Raw genomic sequence first — 22,823 nt, forward strand, 5'->3', positions numbered from 1 at the left:
AGATCCCTCTATAAACCCTAAAAAATAACAACACCATTGTCATAAATAACTATTAAGCCATTTGCTAAGATTTCCACCATTTTGACATGTGGACCTGTTGTCACTCTTACCCTGACGGTTGTCGATACCTCCGGAAACTATTTGGGTCTTATCTGATGTCTTTTACAATTCATGTCAGAATGGCCATATTCTGAAGACACTCTAGCACACAATCAATTAGGATTTACTTTGCTTTTCCCATTGAAGGCCATATTGAGGTTAAATCCATGACTGGAGTTTTTAATTGATAAAAACCAATGACCATCTCATGTTGAACATGCAAGTCACTATGGTGCATTTATTGGTCTCTGTGGCGCTCTCGGGAGGCCATGCCTATGTCTACTTTTACCCGATAGCCTTTATCCCCATACCAAAAGTGCATCTGTAGTCAGGATGGCCGAGCGGTCTAAGGCGCTGCGTTAAGGTCGCAGTCTCTCCTGGAGGCGTGGGTTCAAATCCCACTTCTGACAGTTTTTTAACGCCTCTCAAAGAGGAGTGACGCTGCTTTGTTGTGAAAATAAGATGATAAAATAACTACACACAGTGAAATAACCAGTAGTCATAAACACTCTCTCATTGAAACATTCTGCTCTTGGGCAAATATCTAAGAAAATTAAAAAGAAGCAATACTTCATAAAAATGAACGTGGGGAACATTGCATTACATAAAGTGATGACATTATTATGAGTTACTACATTATCTGTTAGTTATTACATGATCTTTTGCTGAAGACTATGCCTGCAGGGCCCTTCACTTGTAACCCCCTCTTGTTTTTCTTTTTATAGTTGTCGTGGCCGAGTGGTTAAGGCGATGGACTAGAAATCCATTGGGATTTTCCCGCGCAGGTTCGAATCCTGCCGACAACGGCTTTGCATTATGGTGACCCCTCCCTAGGTTGAAGTTTGGTCATCTTGCTTATACCAATCACATCCTCTCAGATCTCTTCATGTAGACAGGGTTTAGTGGTCCATTTGGGATTGTGCCGCAGGATGTCTATCCCACCCTCATTATAATAATAAGAAAATATGCCATTTAGCAGACGCTTTTATCCAAAGCGACTTACAGTCATGCGTGCATACATTTTTTTCTTGTGTATGGGTGGTCCCGGGGATCAAACCCACTACCCTGGCGTTACAAGCGCCGTGCTCTACCAGCTGAGCTACAGAGGACCATTATCCATCCGTCTAGCTCTATAGGCCAAGGTAGCATAGATTACAGGTGTGTCGTCAAGCCATAGGTCACAGGTGAGATCCCTCTATAAACCCTAAAAAATAACAACACCATTGTCATAAATAACTATTAAGCCATTTGCTAAGATTTCCACCATTTTGACATGTGGACCTGTTGTCACTCTTACCCTGACGGTTGTCGATACCTCCGGAAACTATTTGGGTCTTATCTGATGTCTTTTACAATTCATGTCAGAATGGCCATATTCTGAAGACACTCTAGCACACAATCAATTAGGATTTACTTTGCTTTTCCCATTGAAGGCCATATTGAGGTTAAATCCATGACTGGAGTTTTTAATTGATAAAAACCAATGACCATCTCATGTTGAACATGCAAGTCACTATGGTGCATTTATTGGTCTCTGTGGCGCTCTCGGGAGGCCATGCCTATGTCTACTTTTACCCGATAGCCTTTATCCCCATACCAAAAGTGCATCTGTAGTCAGGATGGCCGAGCGGTCTAAGGCGCTGCGTTAAGGTCGCAGTCTCTCCTGGAGGCGTGGGTTCAAATCCCACTTCTGACAATTTTTTAACGCCTCTCAAAGAGGAGTGACGCTGCTTTGTTGTGAAAATAAGATGATAAAATAACTACACACAGTGAAATAACCAGTAGTCATAAACACTCTCTCATTGAAACATTCTGCTCTTGGGCAAATATCTAAGAAAATTAAAAAGAAGCAATACTTCATAAAAATGAACGTGGGGAACATTGCATTACATAAAGTGATGACATTATTATGAGTTACTACATTATCTGTTAGTTATTACATGATCTTTTGCTGAAGACTATGCCTGCAGGGCCCTTCACTTGTAACCCCCCTCTTGTTTTTCTTTTTATAGTTGTCGTGGCCGAGTGGTTAAGGCGATGGACTAGAAATCCATTGGGATTTTCCCGCGCAGGTTCGAATCCTGCCGACAACGGCTTTGCATTATGGTGACCCCTCCCTAGGTTGAAGTTTGGTCATCTTGCTTATACCAATCACATCCTCTCAGATCTCTTCATGTAGACAGGGTTTAGTGGTCCATTTGGGATTGTGCCGCAGGATGTCTATCCCACCCTCATTATAATAATAAGAAAATATGCCATTTAGCAGACGCTTTTATCCAAAGCGACTTACAGTCATGCGTGCATACATTTTTTTTCTTGTGTATGGGTGGTCCCGGGGATCAAACCCACTACCCTGGCGTTACAAGCGCCGTGCTCTACCAGCTGAGCTACAGAGGACCATTATCCATCCGTCTAGCTCTATAGGCCAAGGTAGCATAGATTACAGGTGTGTCGTCAAGCCATAGGTCACAGGTGAGATCCCTCTATAAACCCTAAAAAATAACAACACCATTGTCATAAATAACTATTAAGCCATTTGCTAAGATTTCCACCATTTTGACATGTGGACCTGTTGTCACTCTTACCCTGACGGTTGTCGATACCTCCGGAAACTATTTGGGTCTTATCTGATGTCTTTTACAATTCATGTCAGAATGGCCATATTCTGAAGACACTCTAGCACACAATCAATTAGGATTTACTTTGCTTTTCCCATTGAAGGCCATATTGAGGTTAAATCCATGACTGGAGTTTTTAATTGATAAAAACCAATGACCATCTCATGTTGAACATGCAAGTCACTATGGTGCATTTATTGGTCTCTGTGGCGCTCTCGGGAGGCCATGCCTATGTCTACTTTTACCCGATAGCCTTTATCCCCATACCAAAAGTGCATCTGTAGTCAGGATGGCCGAGCGGTCTAAGGCGCTGCGTTAAGGTCGCAGTCTCTCCTGGAGGCGTGGGTTCAAATCCCACTTCTGACAATTTTTTAACGCCTCTCAAAGAGGAGTGACGCTGCTTTGTTGTGAAAATAAGATGATAAAATAACTACACACAGTGAAATAACCAGTAGTCATAAACACTCTCTCATTGAAACATTCTGCTCTTGGGCAAATATCTAAGAAAATTAAAAAGAAGCAATACTTCATAAAAATGAACGTGGGGAACATTGCATTACATAAAGTGATGACATTATTATGAGTTACTACATTATCTGTTAGTTATTACATTATCTTTTGCTGAAGACTATGCCTGCAGGGCCCTTCACTTGTAACCCCCCTCTTGTTTTTCTTTTTATAGTTGTCGTGGCCGAGTGGTTAAGGCGATGGACTAGAAATCCATTGGGATTTTCCCGCGCAGGTTCGAATCCTGCCGACAACGGCTTTGCATTATGGTGACCCCTCCCTAGGTTGAAGTTTGGTCATCTTGCTTATACCAATCACATCCTCTCAGATCTCTTCATGTAGACAGGGTTTAGTGGTCCATTTGGGATTGTGCCGCAGGATGTCTATCCCACCCTCATTATAATAATAAGAAAATATGCCATTTAGCAGACGCTTTTATCCAAAGCGACTTACAGTCATGCGTGCATACATTTTTTTCTTGTGTATGGGTGGTCCCGGGATCAAACCCACTACCCTGGCGTTACAAGCGCCGTGCTCTACCAGCTGAGCTACAGAGGACCATTATCCATCCGTCTAGCTCTATAGGCCAAGGTAGCATAGATTACAGGTGTGTCGTCAAGCCATAGGTCACAGGTGAGATCCCTCTATAAACCCTAAAAAATAACAACACCATTGTCATAAATAACTATTAAGCCATTTGCTAAGATTTCCACCATTTTGACATGTGGACCTGTTGTCACTCTTACCCTGACGGTTGTCGATACCTCCGGAAACTATTTGGGTCTTATCTGATGTCTTTTACAATTCATGTCAGAATGGCCATATTCTGAAGACACTCTAGCACACAATCAATTAGGATTTACTTTGCTTTTCCCATTGAAGGCCATATTGAGGTTAAATCCATGACTGGAGTTTTTAATTGATAAAAACCAATGACCATCTCATGTTGAACATGCAAGTCACTATGGTGCATTTATTGGTCTCTGTGGCGCTCTCGGGAGGCCATGCCTATGTCTACTTTTACCCGATAGCCTTTATCCCCATACCAAAAGTGCATCTGTAGTCAGGATGGCCGAGCGGTCTAAGGCGCTGCGTTAAGGTCGCAGTCTCTCCTGGAGGCGTGGGTTCAAATCCCACTTCTGACAATTTTTTAACGCCTCTCAAAGAGGAGTGACGCTGCTTTGTTGTGAAAATAAGATGATAAAATAACTACACACAGTGAAATAACCAGTAGTCATAAACACTCTCTCATTGAAACATTCTGCTCTTGGGCAAATATCTAAGAAAATTAAAAAGAAGCAATACTTCATAAAAATGAACGTGGGGAACATTGCATTACATAAAGTGATGACATTATTATGAGTTACTACATTATCTGTTAGTTATTACATTATCTTTTGCTGAAGACTATGCCTGCAGGGCCCTTCACTTGTAACCCCCCTCTTGTTTTTCTTTTTATAGTTGTCGTGGCCGAGTGGTTAAGGCGATGGACTAGAAATCCATTGGGATTTTCCCGCGCAGGTTCGAATCCTGCCGACAACGGCTTTGCATTATGGTGACCCCTCCCTAGGTTGAAGTTTGGTCATCTTGCTTATACCAATCACATCCTCTCAGATCTCTTCATGTAGACAGGGTTTAGTGGTCCATTTGGGATTGTGCCGCAGGATGTCTATCCCACCCTCATTATAATAATAAGATAATATGCCATTTAGCAGACGCTTTTATCCAAAGCGACTTACAGTCATGCGTGCATACATTTTTTTCTTGTGTATGGGTGGTCCCGGGATCAAACCCACTACCCTGGCGTTACAAGCGCCGTGCTCTACCAGCTGAGCTACAGAGGACCATTATCCATCCGTCTAGCTCTATAGGCCAAGGTAGCATAGATTACAGGTGTGTCGTCAAGCCATAGGTCACAGGTGAGATCCCTCTATAAACCCTAAAAAATAACAACACCATTGTCATAAATAACTATTAAGCCATTTGCTAAGATTTCCACCATTTTGACATGTGGACCTGTTGTCACTCTTACCCTGACGGTTGTCGATACCTCCGGAAACTATTTGGGTCTTATCTGATGTCTTTTACAATTCATGTCAGAATGGCCATATTCTGAAGACACTCTAGCACACAATCAATTAGGATTTACTTTGCTTTTCCCATTGAAGGCCATATTGAGGTTAAATCCATGACTGGAGTTTTTAATTGATAAAAACCAATGACCATCTCATGTTGAACATGCAAGTCACTATGGTGCATTTATTGGTCTCTGTGGCGCTCTCGGGAGGCCATGCCTATGTCTACTTTTACCCGATAGCCTTTATCCCCATACCAAAAGTGCATCTGTAGTCAGGATGGCCGAGCGGTCTAAGGCGCTGCGTTAAGGTCGCAGTCTCTCCTGGAGGCGTGGGTTCAAATCCCACTTCTGACAATTTTTTAACGCCTCTCAAAGAGGAGTGACGCTGCTTTGTTGTGAAAATAAGATGATAAAATAACTACACACAGTGAAATAACCAGTAGTCATAAACACTCTCTCATTGAAACATTCTGCTCTTGGGCAAATATCTAAGAAAATTAAAAAGAAGCAATACTTCATAAAAATGAACGTGGGGAACATTGCATTACATAAAGTGATGACATTATTATGAGTTACTACATTATCTGTTAGTTATTACATTATCTTTTGCTGAAGACTATGCCTGCAGGGCCCTTCACTTGTAACCCCCCTCTTGTTTTTCTTTTTATAGTTGTCGTGGCCGAGTGGTTAAGGCGATGGACTAGAAATCCATTGGGATTTTCCCGCGCAGGTTCGAATCCTGCCGACAACGGCTTTGCATTATGGTGACCCCTCCCTAGGTTGAAGTTTGGTCATCTTGCTTATACCAATCACATCCTCTCAGATCTCTTCATGTAGACAGGGTTTAGTGGTCCATTTGGGATTGTGCCGCAGGATGTCTATCCCACCCTCATTATAATAATAAGAAAATATGCCATTTAGCAGACGCTTTTATCCAAAGCGACTTACAGTCATGCGTGCATACATTTTTTTCTTGTGTATGGGTGGTCCCGGGGATCAAACCCACTACCCTGGCGTTACAAGCGCCGTGCTCTACCAGCTGAGCTACAGAGGACCATTATCCATCCGTCTAGCTCTATAGGCCAAGGTAGCATAGATTACAGGTGTGTCGTCAAGCCATAGGTCACAGGTGAGATCCCTCTATAAACCCTAAAAAATAACAACACCATTGTCATAAATAACTATTAAGCCATTTGCTAAGATTTCCACCATTTTGACATGTGGACCTGTTGTCACTCTTACCCTGACGGTTGTCGATACCTCCGGAAACTATTTGGGTCTTATCTGATGTCTTTTACAATTCATGTCAGAATGGCCATATTCTGAAGACACTCTAGCACACAATCAATTAGGATTTACTTTGCTTTTCCCATTGAAGGCCATATTGAGGTTAAATCCATGACTGGAGTTTTTAATTGATAAAAACCAATGACCATCTCATGTTGAACATGCAAGTCACTATGGTGCATTTATTGGTCTCTGTGGCGCTCTCGGGAGGCCATGCCTATGTCTACTTTTACCCGATAGCCTTTATCCCCATACCAAAAGTGCATCTGTAGTCAGGATGGCCGAGCGGTCTAAGGCGCTGCGTTAAGGTCGCAGTCTCTCCTGGAGGCGTGGGTTCAAATCCCACTTCTGACAGTTTTTTAACGCCTCTCAAAGAGGAGTGACGCTGCTTTGTTGTGAAAATAAGATGATAAAATAACTACACACAGTGAAATAACCAGTAGTCATAAACACTCTCTCATTGAAACATTCTGCTCTTGGGCAAATATCTAAGAAAATTAAAAAGAAGCAATACTTCATAAAAATGAACGTGGGGAACATTGCATTACATAAAGTGATGACATTATTATGAGTTACTACATTATCTGTTAGTTATTACATGATCTTTTGCTGAAGACTATGCCTGCAGGGCCCTTCACTTGTAACCCCCCTCTTGTTTTTCTTTTTATAGTTGTCGTGGCCGAGTGGTTAAGGCGATGGACTAGAAATCCATTGGGATTTTCCCGCGCAGGTTCGAATCCTGCCGACAACGGCTTTGCATTATGGTGACCCCTCCCTAGGTTGAAGTTTGGTCATCTTGCTTATACCAATCACATCCTCTCAGATCTCTTCATGTAGACAGGGTTTAGTGGTCCATTTGGGATTGTGCCGCAGGATGTCTATCCCACCCTCATTATAATAATAAGATAAATATGCCATTTAGCAGACGCTTTTATCCAAAGCGACTTACAGTCATGCGTGCATACATTTTTTTTCTTGTGTATGGGTGGTCCCGGGGATCAAACCCACTACCCTGGCGTTACAAGCGCCGTGCTCTACCAGCTGAGCTACAGAGGACCATTATCCATCCGTCTAGCTCTATAGGCCAAGGTAGCATAGATTACAGGTGTGTCGTCAAGCCATAGGTCACAGGTGAGATCCCTCTATAAACCCTAAAAAATAACAACACCATTGTCATAAATAACTATTAAGCCATTTGCTAAGATTTCCACCATTTTGACATGTGGACCTGTTGTCACTCTTACCCTGACGGTTGTCGATACCTCCGGAAACTATTTGGGTCTTATCTGATGTCTTTTACAATTCATGTCAGAATGGCCATATTCTGAAGACACTCTAGCACACAATCAATTAGGATTTACTTTGCTTTTCCCATTGAAGGCCATATTGAGGTTAAATCCATGACTGGAGTTTTTAATTGATAAAAACCAATGACCATCTCATGTTGAACATGCAAGTCACTATGGTGCATTTATTGGTCTCTGTGGCGCTCTCGGGAGGCCATGCCTATGTCTACTTTTACCCGATAGCCTTTATCCCCATACCAAAAGTGCATCTGTAGTCAGGATGGCCGAGCGGTCTAAGGCGCTGCGTTAAGGTCGCAGTCTCTCCTGGAGGCGTGGGTTCAAATCCCACTTCTGACAGTTTTTTAACGCCTCTCAAAGAGGAGTGACGCTGCTTTGTTGTGAAAATAAGATGATAAAATAACTACACACAGTGAAATAACCAGTAGTCATAAACACTCTCTCATTGAAACATTCTGCTCTTGGGCAAATATCTAAGAAAATTAAAAAGAAGCAATACTTCATAAAAATGAACGTGGGGAACATTGCATTACATAAAGTGATGACATTATTATGAGTTACTACATTATCTGTTAGTTATTACATGATCTTTTGCTGAAGACTATGCCTGCAGGGCCCTTCACTTGTAACCCCCCTCTTGTTTTTCTTTTTATAGTTGTCGTGGCCGAGTGGTTAAGGCGATGGACTAGAAATCCATTGGGATTTTCCCGCGCAGGTTCGAATCCTGCCGACAACGGCTTTGCATTATGGTGACCCCTCCCTAGGTTGAAGTTTGGTCATCTTGCTTATACCAATCACATCCTCTCAGATCTCTTCATGTAGACAGGGTTTAGTGGTCCATTTGGGATTGTGCCGCAGGATGTCTATCCCACCCTCATTATAATAATAAGATAATATGCCATTTAGCAGACGCTTTTATCCAAAGCGACTTACAGTCATGCGTGCATACATTTTTTTCTTGTGTATGGGTGGTCCCGGGGATCAAACCCACTACCCTGGCGTTACAAGCGCCGTGCTCTACCAGCTGAGCTACAGAGGACCATTATCCATCCGTCTAGCTCTATAGGCCAAGGTAGCATAGATTACAGGTGTGTCGTCAAGCCATAGGTCACAGGTGAGATCCCTCTATAAACCCTAAAAAATAACAACACCATTGTCATAAATAACTATTAAGCCATTTGCTAAGATTTCCACCATTTTGACATGTGGACCTGTTGTCACTCTTACCCTGACGGTTGTCGATACCTCCGGAAACTATTTGGGTCTTATCTGATGTCTTTTACAATTCATGTCAGAATGGCCATATTCTGAAGACACTCTAGCACACAATCAATTAGGATTTACTTTGCTTTTCCCATTGAAGGCCATATTGAGGTTAAATCCATGACTGGAGTTTTTAATTGATAAAAACCAATGACCATCTCATGTTGAACATGCAAGTCACTATGGTGCATTTATTGGTCTCTGTGGCGCTCTCGGGAGGCCATGCCTATGTCTACTTTTACCCGATAGCCTTTATCCCCATACCAAAAGTGCATCTGTAGTCAGGATGGCCGAGCGGTCTAAGGCGCTGCGTTAAGGTCGCAGTCTCTCCTGGAGGCGTGGGTTCAAATCCCACTTCTGACAGTTTTTTAACGCCTCTCAAAGAGGAGTGACGCTGCTTTGTTGTGAAAATAAGATGATAAAATAACTACACACAGTGAAATAACCAGTAGTCATAAACACTCTCTCATTGAAACATTCTGCTCTTGGGCAAATATCTAAGAAAATTAAAAAGAAGCAATACTTCATAAAAATGAACGTGGGGAACATTGCATTACATAAAGTGATGACATTATTATGAGTTACTACATTATCTGTTAGTTATTACATGATCTTTTGCTGAAGACTATGCCTGCAGGGCCCTTCACTTGTAACCCCCCTCTTGTTTTTCTTTTTATAGTTGTCGTGGCCGAGTGGTTAAGGCGATGGACTAGAAATCCATTGGGATTTTCCCGCGCAGGTTCGAATCCTGCCGACAACGGCTTTGCATTATGGTGACCCCTCCCTAGGTTGAAGTTTGGTCATCTTGCTTATACCAATCACATCCTCTCAGATCTCTTCATGTAGACAGGGTTTAGTGGTCCATTTGGGATTGTGCCGCAGGATGTCTATCCCACCCTCATTATAATAATAAGATAATATGCCATTTAGCAGACGCTTTTATCCAAAGCGACTTACAGTCATGCGTGCATACATTTTTTTCTTGTGTATGGGTGGTCCCGGGGATCAAACCCACTACCCTGGCGTTACAAGCGCCGTGCTCTACCAGCTGAGCTACAGAGGACCATTATCCATCCGTCTAGCTCTATAGGCCAAGGTAGCATAGATTACAGGTGTGTCGTCAAGCCATAGGTCACAGGTGAGATCCCTCTATAAACCCTAAAAAATAACAACACCATTGTCATAAATAACTATTAAGCCATTTGCTAAGATTTCCACCATTTTGACATGTGGACCTGTTGTCACTCTTACCCTGACGGTTGTCGATACCTCCGGAAACTATTTGGGTCTTATCTGATGTCTTTTACAATTCATGTCAGAATGGCCATATTCTGAAGACACTCTAGCACACAATCAATTAGGATTTACTTTGCTTTTCCCATTGAAGGCCATATTGAGGTTAAATCCATGACTGGAGTTTTTAATTGATAAAAACCAATGACCATCTCATGTTGAACATGCAAGTCACTATGGTGCATTTATTGGTCTCTGTGGCGCTCTCGGGAGGCCATGCCTATGTCTACTTTTACCCGATAGCCTTTATCCCCATACCAAAAGTGCATCTGTAGTCAGGATGGCCGAGCGGTCTAAGGCGCTGCGTTAAGGTCGCAGTCTCTCCTGGAGGCGTGGGTTCAAATCCCACTTCTGACAATTTTTTAACGCCTCTCAAAGAGGAGTGACGCTGCTTTGTTGTGAAAATAAGATGATAAAATAACTACACACAGTGAAATAACCAGTAGTCATAAACACTCTCTCATTGAAACATTCTGCTCTTGGGCAAATATCTAAGAAAATTAAAAAGAAGCAATACTTCATAAAAATGAACGTGGGGAACATTGCATTACATAAAGTGATGACATTATTATGAGTTACTACATTATCTGTTAGTTATTACATGATCTTTTGCTGAAGACTATGCCTGCAGGGCCCTTCACTTGTAACCCCCCTCTTGTTTTTCTTTTTATAGTTGTCGTGGCCGAGTGGTTAAGGCGATGGACTAGAAATCCATTGGGATTTTCCCGCGCAGGTTCGAATCCTGCCGACAACGGCTTTGCATTATGGTGACCCCTCCCTAGGTTGAAGTTTGGTCATCTTGCTTATACCAATCACATCCTCTCAGATCTCTTCATGTAGACAGGGTTTAGTGGTCCATTTGGGATTGTGCCGCAGGATGTCTATCCCACCCTCATTATAATAATAAGAAAATATGCCATTTAGCAGACGCTTTTATCCAAAGCGACTTACAGTCATGCGTGCATACATTTTTTTCTTGTGTATGGGTGGTCCCGGGGATCAAACCCACTACCCTGGCGTTACAAGCGCCGTGCTCTACCAGCTGAGCTACAGAGGACCATTATCCATCCGTCTAGCTCTATAGGCCAAGGTAGCATAGATTACAGGTGTGTCGTCAAGCCATAGGTCACAGGTGAGATCCCTCTATAAACCCTAAAAAATAACAACACCATTGTCATAAATAACTATTAAGCCATTTGCTAAGATTTCCACCATTTTGACATGTGGACCTGTTGTCACTCTTACCCTGACGGTTGTCGATACCTCCGGAAACTATTTGGGTCTTATCTGATGTCTTTTACAATTCATGTCAGAATGGCCATATTCTGAAGACACTCTAGCACACAATCAATTAGGATTTACTTTGCTTTTCCCATTGAAGGCCATATTGAGGTTAAATCCATGACTGGAGTTTTTAATTGATAAAAACCAATGACCATCTCATGTTGAACATGCAAGTCACTATGGTGCATTTATTGGTCTCTGTGGCGCTCTCGGGAGGCCATGCCTATGTCTACTTTTACCCGATAGCCTTTATCCCCATACCAAAAGTGCATCTGTAGTCAGGATGGCCGAGCGGTCTAAGGCGCTGCGTTAAGGTCGCAGTCTCTCCTGGAGGCGTGGGTTCAAATCCCACTTCTGACAGTTTTTTAACGCCTCTCAAAGAGGAGTGACGCTGCTTTGTTGTGAAAATAAGATGATAAAATAACTACACACAGTGAAATAACCAGTAGTCATAAACACTCTCTCATTGAAACATTCTGCTCTTGGGCAAATATCTAAGAAAATTAAAAAGAAGCAATACTTCATAAAAATGAACGTGGGGAACATTGCATTACATAAAGTGATGACATTATTATGAGTTACTACATTATCTGTTAGTTATTACATTATCTTTTGCTGAAGACTATGCCTGCAGGGCCCTTCACTTGTAACCCCCCTCTTGTTTTTCTTTTTATAGTTGTCGTGGCCGAGTGGTTAAGGCGATGGACTAGAAATCCATTGGGATTTTCCCGCGCAGGTTCGAATCCTGCCGACAACGGCTTTGCATTATGGTGACCCCTCCCTAGGTTGAAGTTTGGTCATCTTGCTTATACCAATCACATCCTCTCAGATCTCTTCATGTAGACAGGGTTTAGTGGTCCATTTGGGATTGTGCCGCAGGATGTCTATCCCACCCTCATTATAATAATAAGAAAATATGCCATTTAGCAGACGCTTTTATCCAAAGCGACTTACAGTCATGCGTGCATACATTTTTTTCTTGTGTATGGGTGGTCCCGGGGATCAAACCCACTACCCTGGCGTTACAAGCGCCGTGCTCTACCAGCTGAGCTACAGAGGACCATTATCCATCCGTCTAGCTCTATAGGCCAAGGTAGCATAGATTACAGGTGTGTCGTCAAGCCATAGGTCACAGGTGAGATCCCTCTATAAACCCTAAAAAATAACAACACCATTGTCATAAATAACTATTAAGCCATTTGCTAAGATTTCCACCATTTTGACATGTGGACCTGTTGTCACTCTTACCCTGACGGTTGTCGATACCTCCGGAAACTATTTGGGTCTTATCTGATGTCTTTTACAATTCATGTCAGAATGGCCATATTCTGAAGACACTCTAGCACACAATCAATTAGGATTTACTTTGCTTTTCCCATTGAAGGCCATATTGAGGTTAAATCCATGACTGGAGTTTTTAATTGATAAAAACCAATGACCATCTCATGTTGAACATGCAAGTCACTATGGTGCATTTATTGGTCTCTGTGGCGCTCTCGGGAGGCCATGCCTATGTCTACTTTTACCCGATAGCCTTTATCCCCATACCAAAAGTGCATCTGTAGTCAGGATGGCCGAGCGGTCTAAGGCGCTGCGTTAAGGTCGCAGTCTCTCCTGGAGGCGTGGGTTCAAATCCCACTTCGGACAATTTTTAACGCCTCTCAAAGAGGAGTGACGCTGCTTTGTTGTGAAAATAAGATGATAAAATAACTACACACAGTGAAATAACCAGTAGTCATAAACACTCTCTCATTGAAACATTCTGCTCTTGGGCAAATATCTAAGAAAATTAAAAAGAAGCAATACTTCATAAAAATGAACGTGGGGAACATTGCATTACATAAAGTGATGACATTATTATGAGTTACTACATTATCTGTTAGTTATTACATGATCTTTTGCTGAAGACTATGCCTGCAGGGCCCTTCACTTGTAACCCCCCTCTTGTTTTTCTTTTTATAGTTGTCGTGGCCGAGTGGTTAAGGCGATGGACTAGAAATCCATTGGGATTTTCCCGCGCAGGTTCGAATCCTGCCGACAACGGCTTTGCATTATGGTGACCCCTCCCTAGGTTGAAGTTTGGTCATCTTGCTTATACCAATCACATCCTCTCAGATCTCTTCATGTAGACAGGGTTTAGTGGTCCATTTGGGATTGTGCCGCAGGATGTCTATCCCACCCTCATTATAATAATAAGAAAATATGCCATTTAGCAGACGCTTTTATCCAAAGCGACTTACAGTCATGCGTGCATACATTTTTTTCTTGTGTATGGGTGGTCCCGGGGATCAAACCCACTACCCTGGCGTTACAAGCGCCGTGCTCTACCAGCTGAGCTACAGAGGACCATTATCCATCCGTCTAGCTCTATAGGCCAAGGTAGCATAGATTACAGGTGTGTCGTCAAGCCATAGGTCACAGGTGAGATCCCTCTATAAACCCTAAAAAATAACAACACCATTGTCATAAATAACTATTAAGCCATTTGCTAAGATTTCCACCATTTTGACATGTGGACCTGTTGTCACTCTTACCCTGACGGTTGTCGATACCTCCGGAAACTATTTGGGTCTTATCTGATGTCTTTTACAATTCATGTCAGAATGGCCATATTCTGAAGACACTCTAGCACACAATCAATTAGGATTTACTTTGCTTTTCCCATTGAAGGCCATATTGAGGTTAAATCCATGACTGGAGTTTTTAATTGATAAAAACCAATGACCATCTCATGTTGAACATGCAAGTCACTATGGTGCATTTATTGGTCTCTGTGGCGCTCTCGGGAGGCCATGCCTATGTCTACTTTTACCCGATAGCCTTTATCCCCATACCAAAAGTGCATCTGTAGTCAGGATGGCCGAGCGGTCTAAGGCGCTGCGTTAAGGTCGTGCAGTCTCTCCTGGAGGCGTGGGTTCAAATCCCACTTCTGACAATTTTTTAACGCCTCTCAAAGAGGAGTGACGCTGCTTTGTTGTGAAAATAAGATGATAAAATAACTACACACAGTGAAATAACCAGTAGTCATAAACACTCTCTCATTGAAACATTCTGCTCTTGGGCAAATATCTAAGAAAATTAAAAAGAAGCAATACTTCATAAAAATGAACGTGGGGAACATTGCATTACATAAAGTGATGACATTATTATGAGTTACTACATTATCTGTTAGTTATTACATTATCTTTTGCTGAAGACTATGCCTGCAGGGCCCTTCACTTGTAACCCCCCTCTTGTTTTTCTTTTTATAGTTGTCGTGGCCGAGTGGTTAAGGCGATGGACTAGAAATCCATTGGGATTTTCCCGCGCAGGTTCGAATCCTGCCGACAACGGCTTTGCATTATGGTGACCCCTCCCTAGGTTGAAGTTTGGTCATCTTGCTTATACCAATCACATCCTCTCAGATCTCTTCATGTAGACAGGGTTTAGTGGTCCATTTGGGATTGTGCCGCAGGATGTCTATCCCACCCTCATTATAATAATAAGAAAATATGCCATTTAGCAGACGCTTTTATCCAAAGCGACTTACAGTCATGCGTGCATACATTTTTTTCTTGTGTATGGGTGGTCCCGGGGATCAAACCCACTACCCTGGCGTTACAAGCGCCGTGCTCTACCAGCTGAGCTACAGAGGACCATTATCCATCCGTCTAGCTCTATAGGCCAAGGTAGCATAGATTACAGGTGTGTCGTCAAGCCATAGGTCACAGGTGAGATCCCTCTATAAACCCTAAAAAATAACAACACCATTGTCATAAATAACTATTAAGCCATTTGCTAAGATTTCCACCATTTTGACATGTGGACCTGTTGTCACTCTTACCCTGACGGTTGTCGATACCTCCGGAAACTATTTGGGTCTTATCTGATGTCTTTTACAATTCATGTCAGAATGGCCATATTCTGAAGACACTCTAGCACACAATCAATTAGGATTTACTTTGCTTTTCCCATTGAAGGCCATATTGAGGTTAAATCCATGACTGGAGTTTTTAATTGATAAAAACCAATGACCATCTCATGTTGAACATGCAAGTCACTATGGTGCATTTATTGGTCTCTGTGGCGCTCTCGGGAGGCCATGCCTATGTCTACTTTTACCCGATAGCCTTTATCCCCATACCAAAAGTGCATCTGTAGTCAGGATGGCCGAGCGGTCTAAGGCGCTGCGTTAAGGTCGCAGTCTCTCCTGGAGGCGTGGGTTCAAATCCCACTTCTGACAATTTTTTAACGCCTCTCAAAGAGGAGTGACGCTGCTTTGTTGTGAAAATAAGATGATAAAATAACTACACACAGTGAAATAACCAGTAGTCATAAACACTCTCTCATTGAAACATTCTGCTCTTGGGCAAATATCTAAGAAAATTAAAAAGAAGCAATACTTCATAAAAATGAACGTGGGGAACATTGCATTACATAAAGTGATGACATTATTATGAGTTACTACATTATCTGTTAGTTATTACATTATCTTTTGCTGAAGACTATGCCTGCAGGGCCCTTCACTTGTAACCCCCCTCTTGTTTTTCTTTTTATAGTTGTCGTGGCCGAGTGGTTAAGGCGATGGACTAGAAATCCATTGGGATTTTCCCGCGCAGGTTCGAATCCTGCCGACAACGGCTTTGCATTATGGTGACCCCTCCCTAGGTTGAAGTTTGGTCATCTTGCTTATACCAATCACATCCTCTCAGATCTCTTCATGTAGACAGGGTTTAGTGGTCCATTTGGGATTGTGCCGCAGGATGTCTATCCCACCCTCATTATAATAATAAGAAAATATGCCATTTAGCAGACGCTTTTATCCAAAGCGACTTACAGTCATGCGTGCATACATTTTTTTCTTGTGTATGGGTGGTCCCGGGGATCAAACCCACTACCCTGGCGTTACAAGCGCCGTGCTCTACCAGCTGAGCTACAGAGGACCATTATCCATCCGTCTAGCTCTATAGGCCAAGGTAGCATAGATTACAGGTGTGTCGTCAAGCCATAGGTCACAGGTGAGATCCCTCTATAAACCCTAAAAAATAACAACACCATTGTCATAAATAACTATTAAGCCATTTGCTAAGATTTCCACCATTTTGACATGTGGACCTGTTGTCACTCTTACCCTGACGGTTGTCGATACCTCCGGAAACTATTTGGGTCTTATCTGATGTCTTTTACAATTCATGTCAGAATGGCCATATTCTGAAGACACTCTAGCACACAATCAATTAGGATTTACTTTGCTTTTCCCATTGAAGGCCATATTGAGGTTAAATCCATGACTGGAGTTTTTAATTGATAAAAACCAATGACCATCTCATGTTGAACATGCAAGTCACTATGGTGCATTTATTGGTCTCTGTGGCGCTCTCGGGAGGCCATGCCTATGTCTACTTTTACCCGATAGCCTTTATCCCCATACCAAAAGTGCATCTGTAGTCAGGATGGCCGAGCGGTCTAAGGCGCTGCGTTAAGGTCGCAGTCTCTCCTGGAGGCGTGGGTTCAAATCCCACTTCGGACAATTTTTAACGCCTCTCAAAGAGGAGTGACGCTGCTTTGTTGTGAAAATAAGATGATAAAATAACTACACACAGTGAAATAACCAGTAGTCATAAACACTCTCTCATTGAAACATTCTGCTCTTGGGCAAATATCTAAGAAAATTAAAAAGAAGCAATACTTCATAAAAATGAACGTGGGGAACATTGCATTACATAAAGTGATGACATTATTATGAGTTACTACATTATCTGTTAGTTATTACATGATCTTTTGCTGAAGACTATGCCTGCAGGGCCCTTCACTTGTAACCCCCCTCTTGTTTTTCTTTTTATAGTTGTCGTGGCCGAGTGGTTAAGGCGATGGACTAGAAATCCATTGGGATTTTCCCGCGCAGGTTCGAATCCTGCCGACAACGGCTTTGCATTATGGTGACCCCTCCCTAGGTTGAAGTTTGGTCATCTTGCTTATACCAATCACATCCTCTCAGATCTCTTCATGTAGACAGGGTTTAGTGGTCCATTTGGGATTGTGCCGCAGGATGTCTATCCCACCCTCATTATAATAATAAGATAATATGCCATTTAGCAGACGCTTTTATCCAAAGCGACTTACAGTCATGCGTGCATACATTTTTTTCTTGTGTATGGGTGGTCCCGGGGATCAAACCCACTACCCTGGCGTTACAAGCGCCGTGCTCTACCAGCTGAGCTACAGAGGACCATTATCCATCCGTCTAGCTCTATAGGCCAAGGTAGCATAGATTACAGGTGTGTCGTCAAGCCATAGGTCACAGGTGAGATCCCTCTATAAACCCTAAAAATAACAACACCATTGTCATAAATAACTATTAAGCCATTTGCTAAGATTTCCACCATTTTGACATGTGGACCTGTTGTCACTCTTACCCTGACGGTTGTCGATACCTCCGGAAACTATTTGGGTCTTATCTGATGTCTTTTACAATTCATGTCAGAATGGCCATATTCTGAAGACACTCTAGCACACAATCAATTAGGATTTACTTTGCTTTTCCCATTGAAGGCCATATTGAGGTTAAATCCATGACTGGAGTTTTTAATTGATAAAAACCAATGACCATCTCATGTTGAACATGCAAGTCACTATGGTGCATTTATTGGTCTCTGTGGCGCTCTCGGGAGGCCATGCCTATGTCTACTTTTACCCGATAGCCTTTATCCCCATACCAAAAGTGCATCTGTAGTCAGGATGGCCGAGCGGTCTAAGGCGCTGCGTTAAGGTCGCAGTCTCTCCTGGAGGCGTGGGTTCAAATCCCACTTCTGACAATTTTTTTTACGCCTCTCAAAGAGGAGTGACGCTGCTTTGTTGTGAAAATAAGATGATAAAATAACTACACACAGTGAAATAACCAGTAGTCATAAACACTCTCTCATTGAAACATTCTGCTCTTGGGCAAATATCTAAGAAAATTAAAAAGAAGCAATACTTCATAAATATGAACGTGGGGAACATTGCATTACATAAAGTGATGACATTATTATGAGTTACTACATTATCTGTTAGTTATTACATTATCTTTTGCTGAAGACTATGCCTGCAGGGCCCTTCACTTGTAACCCCCCTCTTGTTTTTCTTTTTATAGTTGTCGTGGCCGAGTGGTTAAGGCGATGGACTAGAAATCCATTGGGATTTTCCCGCGCAGGTTCGAATCCTGCCGACAACGGCTTTGCATTATGGTGACCCCTCCCTAGGTTGAAGTTTGGTCATCTTGCTTATACCAATCACATCCTCTCAGATCTCTTCATGTAGACAGGGTTTAGTGGTCCATTTGGGATTGTGCCGCAGGATGTCTATCCCACCCTCATTATAATAATAAGATAATATGCCATTTAGCAGACGCTTTTATCCAAAGCGACTTACAGTCATGCGTGCATACATTTTTTTCTTGTGTATGGGTGGTCCCGGGGATCAAACCCACTACCCTGGCGTTACAAGCGCCGTGCTCTACCAGCTGAGCTACAGAGGACCATTATCCATCCGTCTAGCTCTATAGGCCAAGGTAGCATAGATTACAGGTGTGTCGTCAAGCCATAGGTCACAGGTGAGATCCCTCTATAAACCCTAAAAAATAACAACACCATTGTCATAAATAACTATTAAGCCATTTGCTAAGATTTCCACCATTTTGACATGTGGACCTGTTGTCACTCTTACCCTGACGGTTGTCGATACCTCCGGAAACTATTTGGGTCTTATCTGATGTCTTTTACAATTCATGTCAGAATGGCCATATTCTGAAGACACTCTAGCACACAATCAATTAGGATTTACTTTGCTTTTCCCATTGAAGGCCATATTGAGGTTAAATCCATGACTGGAGTTTTTAATTGATAAAAACCAATGACCATCTCATGTTGAACATGCAAGTCACTATGGTGCATTTATTGGTCTCTGTGGCGCTCTCGGGAGGCCATGCCTATGTCTACTTTTACCCGATAGCCTTTATCCCCATACCAAAAGTGCATCTGTAGTCAGGATGGCCGAGCGGTCTAAGGCGCTGCGTTAAGGTCGCAGTCTCTCCTGGAGGCGTGGGTTCAAATCCCACTTCTGACAGTTTTTTAACGCCTCTCAAAGAGGAGTGACGCTGCTTTGTTGTGAAAATAAGATGATAAAATAACTACACACAGTGAAATAACCAGTAGTCATAAACACTCTCTCATTGAAACATTCTGCTCTTGGGCAAATATCTAAGAAAATTAAAAAGAAGCAATACTTCATAAAAATGAACGTGGGGAACATTGCATTACATAAAGTGATGACATTATTATGAGTTACTACATTATCTGTTAGTTATTACATGATCTTTTGCTGAAGACTATGCCTGCAGGGCCCTTCACTTGTAACCCCCTCTTGTTTTTCTTTTTATAGTTGTCGTGGCCGAGTGGTTAAGGCGATGGACTAGAAATCCATTGGGATTTTCCCGCGCAGGTTCGAATCCTGCCGACAACGGCTTTGCATTATGGTGACCCCTCCCTAGGTTGAAGTTTGGTCATCTTGCTTATACCAATCACATCCTCTCAGATCTCTTCATGTAGACAGGGTTTAGTGGTCCATTTGGGATTGTGCCGCAGGATGTCTATCCCACCCTCATTATAATAATAAGATAAATATGCCATTTAGCAGACGCTTTTATCCAAAGCGACTTACAGTCATGCGTGCATACATTTTTTTCTTGTGTATGGGTGGTCCCGGGATCAAACCCACTACCCTGGCGTTACAAGCGCCGTGCTCTACCAGCTGAGCTACAGAGGACCATTATCCATCCGTCTAGCTCTATAGGCCAAGGTAGCATAGATTACAGGTGTGTCGTCAAGCCATAGGTCACAGGTGAGATCCCTCTATAAACCCTAAAAAATAACAACACCATTGTCATAAATAACTATTAAGCCATTTGCTAAGATTTCCACCATTTTGACATGTGGACCTGTTGTCACTCTTACCCTGACGGTTGTCGATACCTCCGGAAACTATTTGGGTCTTATCTGATGTCTTTTACAATTCATGTCAGAATGGCCATATTCTGAAGACACTCTAGCACACAATCAATTAGGATTTACTTTGCTTTTCCCATTGAAGGCCATATTGAGGTTAAATCCATGACTGGAGTTTTTAATTGATAAAAACCAATGACCATCTCATGTTGAACATGCAAGTCACTATGGTGCATTTATTGGTCTCTGTGGCGCTCTCGGGAGGCCATGCCTATGTCTACTTTTACCCGATAGCCTTTATCCCCATACCAAAAGTGCATCTGTAGTCAGGATGGCCGAGCGGTCTAAGGCGCTGCGTTAAGGTCGCAGTCTCTCCTGGAGGCGTGGGTTCAAATCCCACTTCTGACAGTTTTTTAACGCCTCTCAAAGAGGAGTGACGCTGCTTTGTTGTGAAAATAAGATGATAAAATAACTACACACAGTGAAATAACCAGTAGTCATAAACACTCTCTCATTGAAACATTCTGCTCTTGGGCAAATATCTAAGAAAATTAAAAAGAAGCAATACTTCATAAAAATGAACGTGGGGAACATTGCATTACATAAAGTGATGACATTATTATGAGTTACTACATTATCTGTTAGTTATTACATTATCTTTTGCTGAAGACTATGCCTGCAGGGCCCTTCACTTGTAACCCCCCTCTTGTTTTTCTTTTTATAGTTGTCGTGGCCGAGTGGTTAAGGCGATGGACTAGAAATCCATTGGGATTTTCCCGCGCAGGTTCGAATCCTGCCGACAACGGCTTTGCATTATGGTGACCCCTCCCTAGGTTGAAGTTTGGTCATCTTGCTTATACCAATCACATCCTCTCAGATCTCTTCATGTAGACAGGGTTTAGTGGTCCATTTGGGATTGTGCCGCAGGATGTCTATCCCACCCTCATTATAATAATAAGATAAATATGCCATTTAGCAGACGCTTTTATCCAAAGCGACTTACAGTCATGCGTGCATACATTTTTTTCTTGTGTATGGGTGGTCCCGGGGATCAAACCCACTACCCTGGCGTTACAAGCGCCGTGCTCTACCAGCTGAGCTACAGAGGACCATTATCCATCCGTCTAGCTCTATAGGCCAAGGTAGCATAGATTACAGGTGTGTCGTCAAGCCATAGGTCACAGGTGAGATCCCTCTATAAACCCTAAAAAATAACAACACCATTGTCATAAATAACTATTAAGCCATTTGCTAAGATTTCCACCATTTTGACATGTGGACCTGTTGTCACTCTTACCCTGACGGTTGTCGATACCTCCGGAAACTATTTGGGTCTTATCTGATGTCTTTTACAATTCATGTCAGAATGGCCATATTCTGAAGACACTCTAGCACACAATCAATTAGGATTTACTTTGCTTTTCCCATTGAAGGCCATATTGAGGTTAAATCCATGACTGGAGTTTTTAATTGATAAAAACCAATGACCATCTCATGTTGAACATGCAAGTCACTATGGTGCATTTATTGGTCTCTGTGGCGCTCTCGGGAGGCCATGCCTATGTCTACTTTTACCCGATAGCCTTTATCCCCATACCAAAAGTGCATCTGTAGTCAGGATGGCCGAGCGGTCTAAGGCGCTGCGTTAAGGTCGCAGTCTCTCCTGGAGGCGTGGGTTCAAATCCCACTTCTGACAGTTTTTTAACGCCTCTCAAAGAGGAGTGACGCTGCTTTGTTGTGAAAATAAGATGATAAAATAACTACACACAGTGAAATAACCAGTAGTCATAAACACTCTCTCATTGAAACATTCTGCTCTTGGGCAAATATCTAAGAAAATTAAAAAGAAGCAATACTTCATAAAAATGAACGTGGGGAACATTGCATTACATAAAGTGATGACATTATTATGAGTTACTACATTATCTGTTAGTTATTACATTATCTTTTGCTGAAGACTATGCCTGCAGGGCCCTTCACTTGTAACCCCCCTCTTGTTTTTCTTTTTATAGTTGTCGTGGCCGAGTGGTTAAGGCGATGGACTAGAAATCCATTGGGATTTTCCCGCGCAGGTTCGAATCCTGCCGACAACGGCTTTGCATTATGGTGACCCCTCCCTAGGTTGAAGTTT

General features: G+C 42.4%; 36 non-coding genes across 36 annotated transcripts; all 36 read left to right on the forward strand.

Annotated features, from left to right (window-relative positions):
* Nucleotides 1-426: 426 nt before the first annotated feature.
* Nucleotides 427-509, forward strand: trnal-aag. Its single transcript has one exon. It is a non-coding gene; the product is annotated as a tRNA-Leu (tRNA).
* Nucleotides 510-823: 314 nt separating this feature from the next.
* trnas-aga lies at nucleotides 824-905 on the forward strand. The gene has a single exon. It is a non-coding gene; the product is annotated as a tRNA-Ser (tRNA).
* Nucleotides 906-1,712: 807 nt separating this feature from the next.
* trnal-aag lies at nucleotides 1,713-1,795 on the forward strand. Its single transcript has one exon. It is a non-coding gene; the product is annotated as a tRNA-Leu (tRNA).
* Nucleotides 1,796-2,110: 315 nt separating this feature from the next.
* trnas-aga lies at nucleotides 2,111-2,192 on the forward strand. Its single transcript has one exon. It is a non-coding gene; the product is annotated as a tRNA-Ser (tRNA).
* An 808-nt stretch (nucleotides 2,193-3,000) lies between these two features.
* trnal-aag lies at nucleotides 3,001-3,083 on the forward strand. The gene has a single exon. It is a non-coding gene; the product is annotated as a tRNA-Leu (tRNA).
* A 315-nt stretch (nucleotides 3,084-3,398) lies between these two features.
* Nucleotides 3,399-3,480, forward strand: trnas-aga. Its single transcript has one exon. It is a non-coding gene; the product is annotated as a tRNA-Ser (tRNA).
* Nucleotides 3,481-4,286: 806 nt separating this feature from the next.
* On the forward strand, nucleotides 4,287-4,369 carry trnal-aag. Its single transcript has one exon. It is a non-coding gene; the product is annotated as a tRNA-Leu (tRNA).
* Nucleotides 4,370-4,684: 315 nt separating this feature from the next.
* trnas-aga lies at nucleotides 4,685-4,766 on the forward strand. The gene has a single exon. It is a non-coding gene; the product is annotated as a tRNA-Ser (tRNA).
* An 806-nt stretch (nucleotides 4,767-5,572) lies between these two features.
* On the forward strand, nucleotides 5,573-5,655 carry trnal-aag. Its single transcript has one exon. It is a non-coding gene; the product is annotated as a tRNA-Leu (tRNA).
* A 315-nt stretch (nucleotides 5,656-5,970) lies between these two features.
* Nucleotides 5,971-6,052, forward strand: trnas-aga. The gene has a single exon. It is a non-coding gene; the product is annotated as a tRNA-Ser (tRNA).
* An 807-nt stretch (nucleotides 6,053-6,859) lies between these two features.
* trnal-aag lies at nucleotides 6,860-6,942 on the forward strand. Its single transcript has one exon. It is a non-coding gene; the product is annotated as a tRNA-Leu (tRNA).
* Nucleotides 6,943-7,257: 315 nt separating this feature from the next.
* trnas-aga lies at nucleotides 7,258-7,339 on the forward strand. Its single transcript has one exon. It is a non-coding gene; the product is annotated as a tRNA-Ser (tRNA).
* Nucleotides 7,340-8,148: 809 nt separating this feature from the next.
* trnal-aag lies at nucleotides 8,149-8,231 on the forward strand. Its single transcript has one exon. It is a non-coding gene; the product is annotated as a tRNA-Leu (tRNA).
* A 315-nt stretch (nucleotides 8,232-8,546) lies between these two features.
* trnas-aga lies at nucleotides 8,547-8,628 on the forward strand. The gene has a single exon. It is a non-coding gene; the product is annotated as a tRNA-Ser (tRNA).
* Nucleotides 8,629-9,435: 807 nt separating this feature from the next.
* On the forward strand, nucleotides 9,436-9,518 carry trnal-aag. The gene has a single exon. It is a non-coding gene; the product is annotated as a tRNA-Leu (tRNA).
* A 315-nt stretch (nucleotides 9,519-9,833) lies between these two features.
* On the forward strand, nucleotides 9,834-9,915 carry trnas-aga. Its single transcript has one exon. It is a non-coding gene; the product is annotated as a tRNA-Ser (tRNA).
* Nucleotides 9,916-10,722: 807 nt separating this feature from the next.
* Nucleotides 10,723-10,805, forward strand: trnal-aag. Its single transcript has one exon. It is a non-coding gene; the product is annotated as a tRNA-Leu (tRNA).
* Nucleotides 10,806-11,120: 315 nt separating this feature from the next.
* trnas-aga lies at nucleotides 11,121-11,202 on the forward strand. The gene has a single exon. It is a non-coding gene; the product is annotated as a tRNA-Ser (tRNA).
* Nucleotides 11,203-12,009: 807 nt separating this feature from the next.
* On the forward strand, nucleotides 12,010-12,092 carry trnal-aag. Its single transcript has one exon. It is a non-coding gene; the product is annotated as a tRNA-Leu (tRNA).
* Nucleotides 12,093-12,407: 315 nt separating this feature from the next.
* trnas-aga lies at nucleotides 12,408-12,489 on the forward strand. Its single transcript has one exon. It is a non-coding gene; the product is annotated as a tRNA-Ser (tRNA).
* An 807-nt stretch (nucleotides 12,490-13,296) lies between these two features.
* On the forward strand, nucleotides 13,297-13,379 carry trnal-aag. The gene has a single exon. It is a non-coding gene; the product is annotated as a tRNA-Leu (tRNA).
* Nucleotides 13,380-13,693: 314 nt separating this feature from the next.
* On the forward strand, nucleotides 13,694-13,775 carry trnas-aga. The gene has a single exon. It is a non-coding gene; the product is annotated as a tRNA-Ser (tRNA).
* Nucleotides 13,776-14,582: 807 nt separating this feature from the next.
* trnal-aag lies at nucleotides 14,583-14,667 on the forward strand. The gene has a single exon. It is a non-coding gene; the product is annotated as a tRNA-Leu (tRNA).
* Nucleotides 14,668-14,982: 315 nt separating this feature from the next.
* Nucleotides 14,983-15,064, forward strand: trnas-aga. The gene has a single exon. It is a non-coding gene; the product is annotated as a tRNA-Ser (tRNA).
* Nucleotides 15,065-15,871: 807 nt separating this feature from the next.
* Nucleotides 15,872-15,954, forward strand: trnal-aag. The gene has a single exon. It is a non-coding gene; the product is annotated as a tRNA-Leu (tRNA).
* Nucleotides 15,955-16,269: 315 nt separating this feature from the next.
* On the forward strand, nucleotides 16,270-16,351 carry trnas-aga. The gene has a single exon. It is a non-coding gene; the product is annotated as a tRNA-Ser (tRNA).
* Nucleotides 16,352-17,158: 807 nt separating this feature from the next.
* On the forward strand, nucleotides 17,159-17,241 carry trnal-aag. The gene has a single exon. It is a non-coding gene; the product is annotated as a tRNA-Leu (tRNA).
* Nucleotides 17,242-17,555: 314 nt separating this feature from the next.
* Nucleotides 17,556-17,637, forward strand: trnas-aga. Its single transcript has one exon. It is a non-coding gene; the product is annotated as a tRNA-Ser (tRNA).
* An 806-nt stretch (nucleotides 17,638-18,443) lies between these two features.
* trnal-aag lies at nucleotides 18,444-18,526 on the forward strand. Its single transcript has one exon. It is a non-coding gene; the product is annotated as a tRNA-Leu (tRNA).
* A 316-nt stretch (nucleotides 18,527-18,842) lies between these two features.
* trnas-aga lies at nucleotides 18,843-18,924 on the forward strand. Its single transcript has one exon. It is a non-coding gene; the product is annotated as a tRNA-Ser (tRNA).
* Nucleotides 18,925-19,731: 807 nt separating this feature from the next.
* Nucleotides 19,732-19,814, forward strand: trnal-aag. The gene has a single exon. It is a non-coding gene; the product is annotated as a tRNA-Leu (tRNA).
* Nucleotides 19,815-20,128: 314 nt separating this feature from the next.
* trnas-aga lies at nucleotides 20,129-20,210 on the forward strand. Its single transcript has one exon. It is a non-coding gene; the product is annotated as a tRNA-Ser (tRNA).
* An 807-nt stretch (nucleotides 20,211-21,017) lies between these two features.
* Nucleotides 21,018-21,100, forward strand: trnal-aag. Its single transcript has one exon. It is a non-coding gene; the product is annotated as a tRNA-Leu (tRNA).
* A 315-nt stretch (nucleotides 21,101-21,415) lies between these two features.
* trnas-aga lies at nucleotides 21,416-21,497 on the forward strand. The gene has a single exon. It is a non-coding gene; the product is annotated as a tRNA-Ser (tRNA).
* An 808-nt stretch (nucleotides 21,498-22,305) lies between these two features.
* Nucleotides 22,306-22,388, forward strand: trnal-aag. Its single transcript has one exon. It is a non-coding gene; the product is annotated as a tRNA-Leu (tRNA).
* A 315-nt stretch (nucleotides 22,389-22,703) lies between these two features.
* On the forward strand, nucleotides 22,704-22,785 carry trnas-aga. The gene has a single exon. It is a non-coding gene; the product is annotated as a tRNA-Ser (tRNA).
* The last annotated feature ends 38 nt before the right edge of the window (nucleotides 22,786-22,823 follow it).

Source organism: Coregonus clupeaformis, unplaced genomic scaffold (genome assembly GCF_020615455.1).
Source record: "Coregonus clupeaformis isolate EN_2021a unplaced genomic scaffold, ASM2061545v1 scaf3500, whole genome shotgun sequence".
Taxonomy (NCBI): Eukaryota; Metazoa; Chordata; class Actinopteri; order Salmoniformes; family Salmonidae; genus Coregonus; species Coregonus clupeaformis.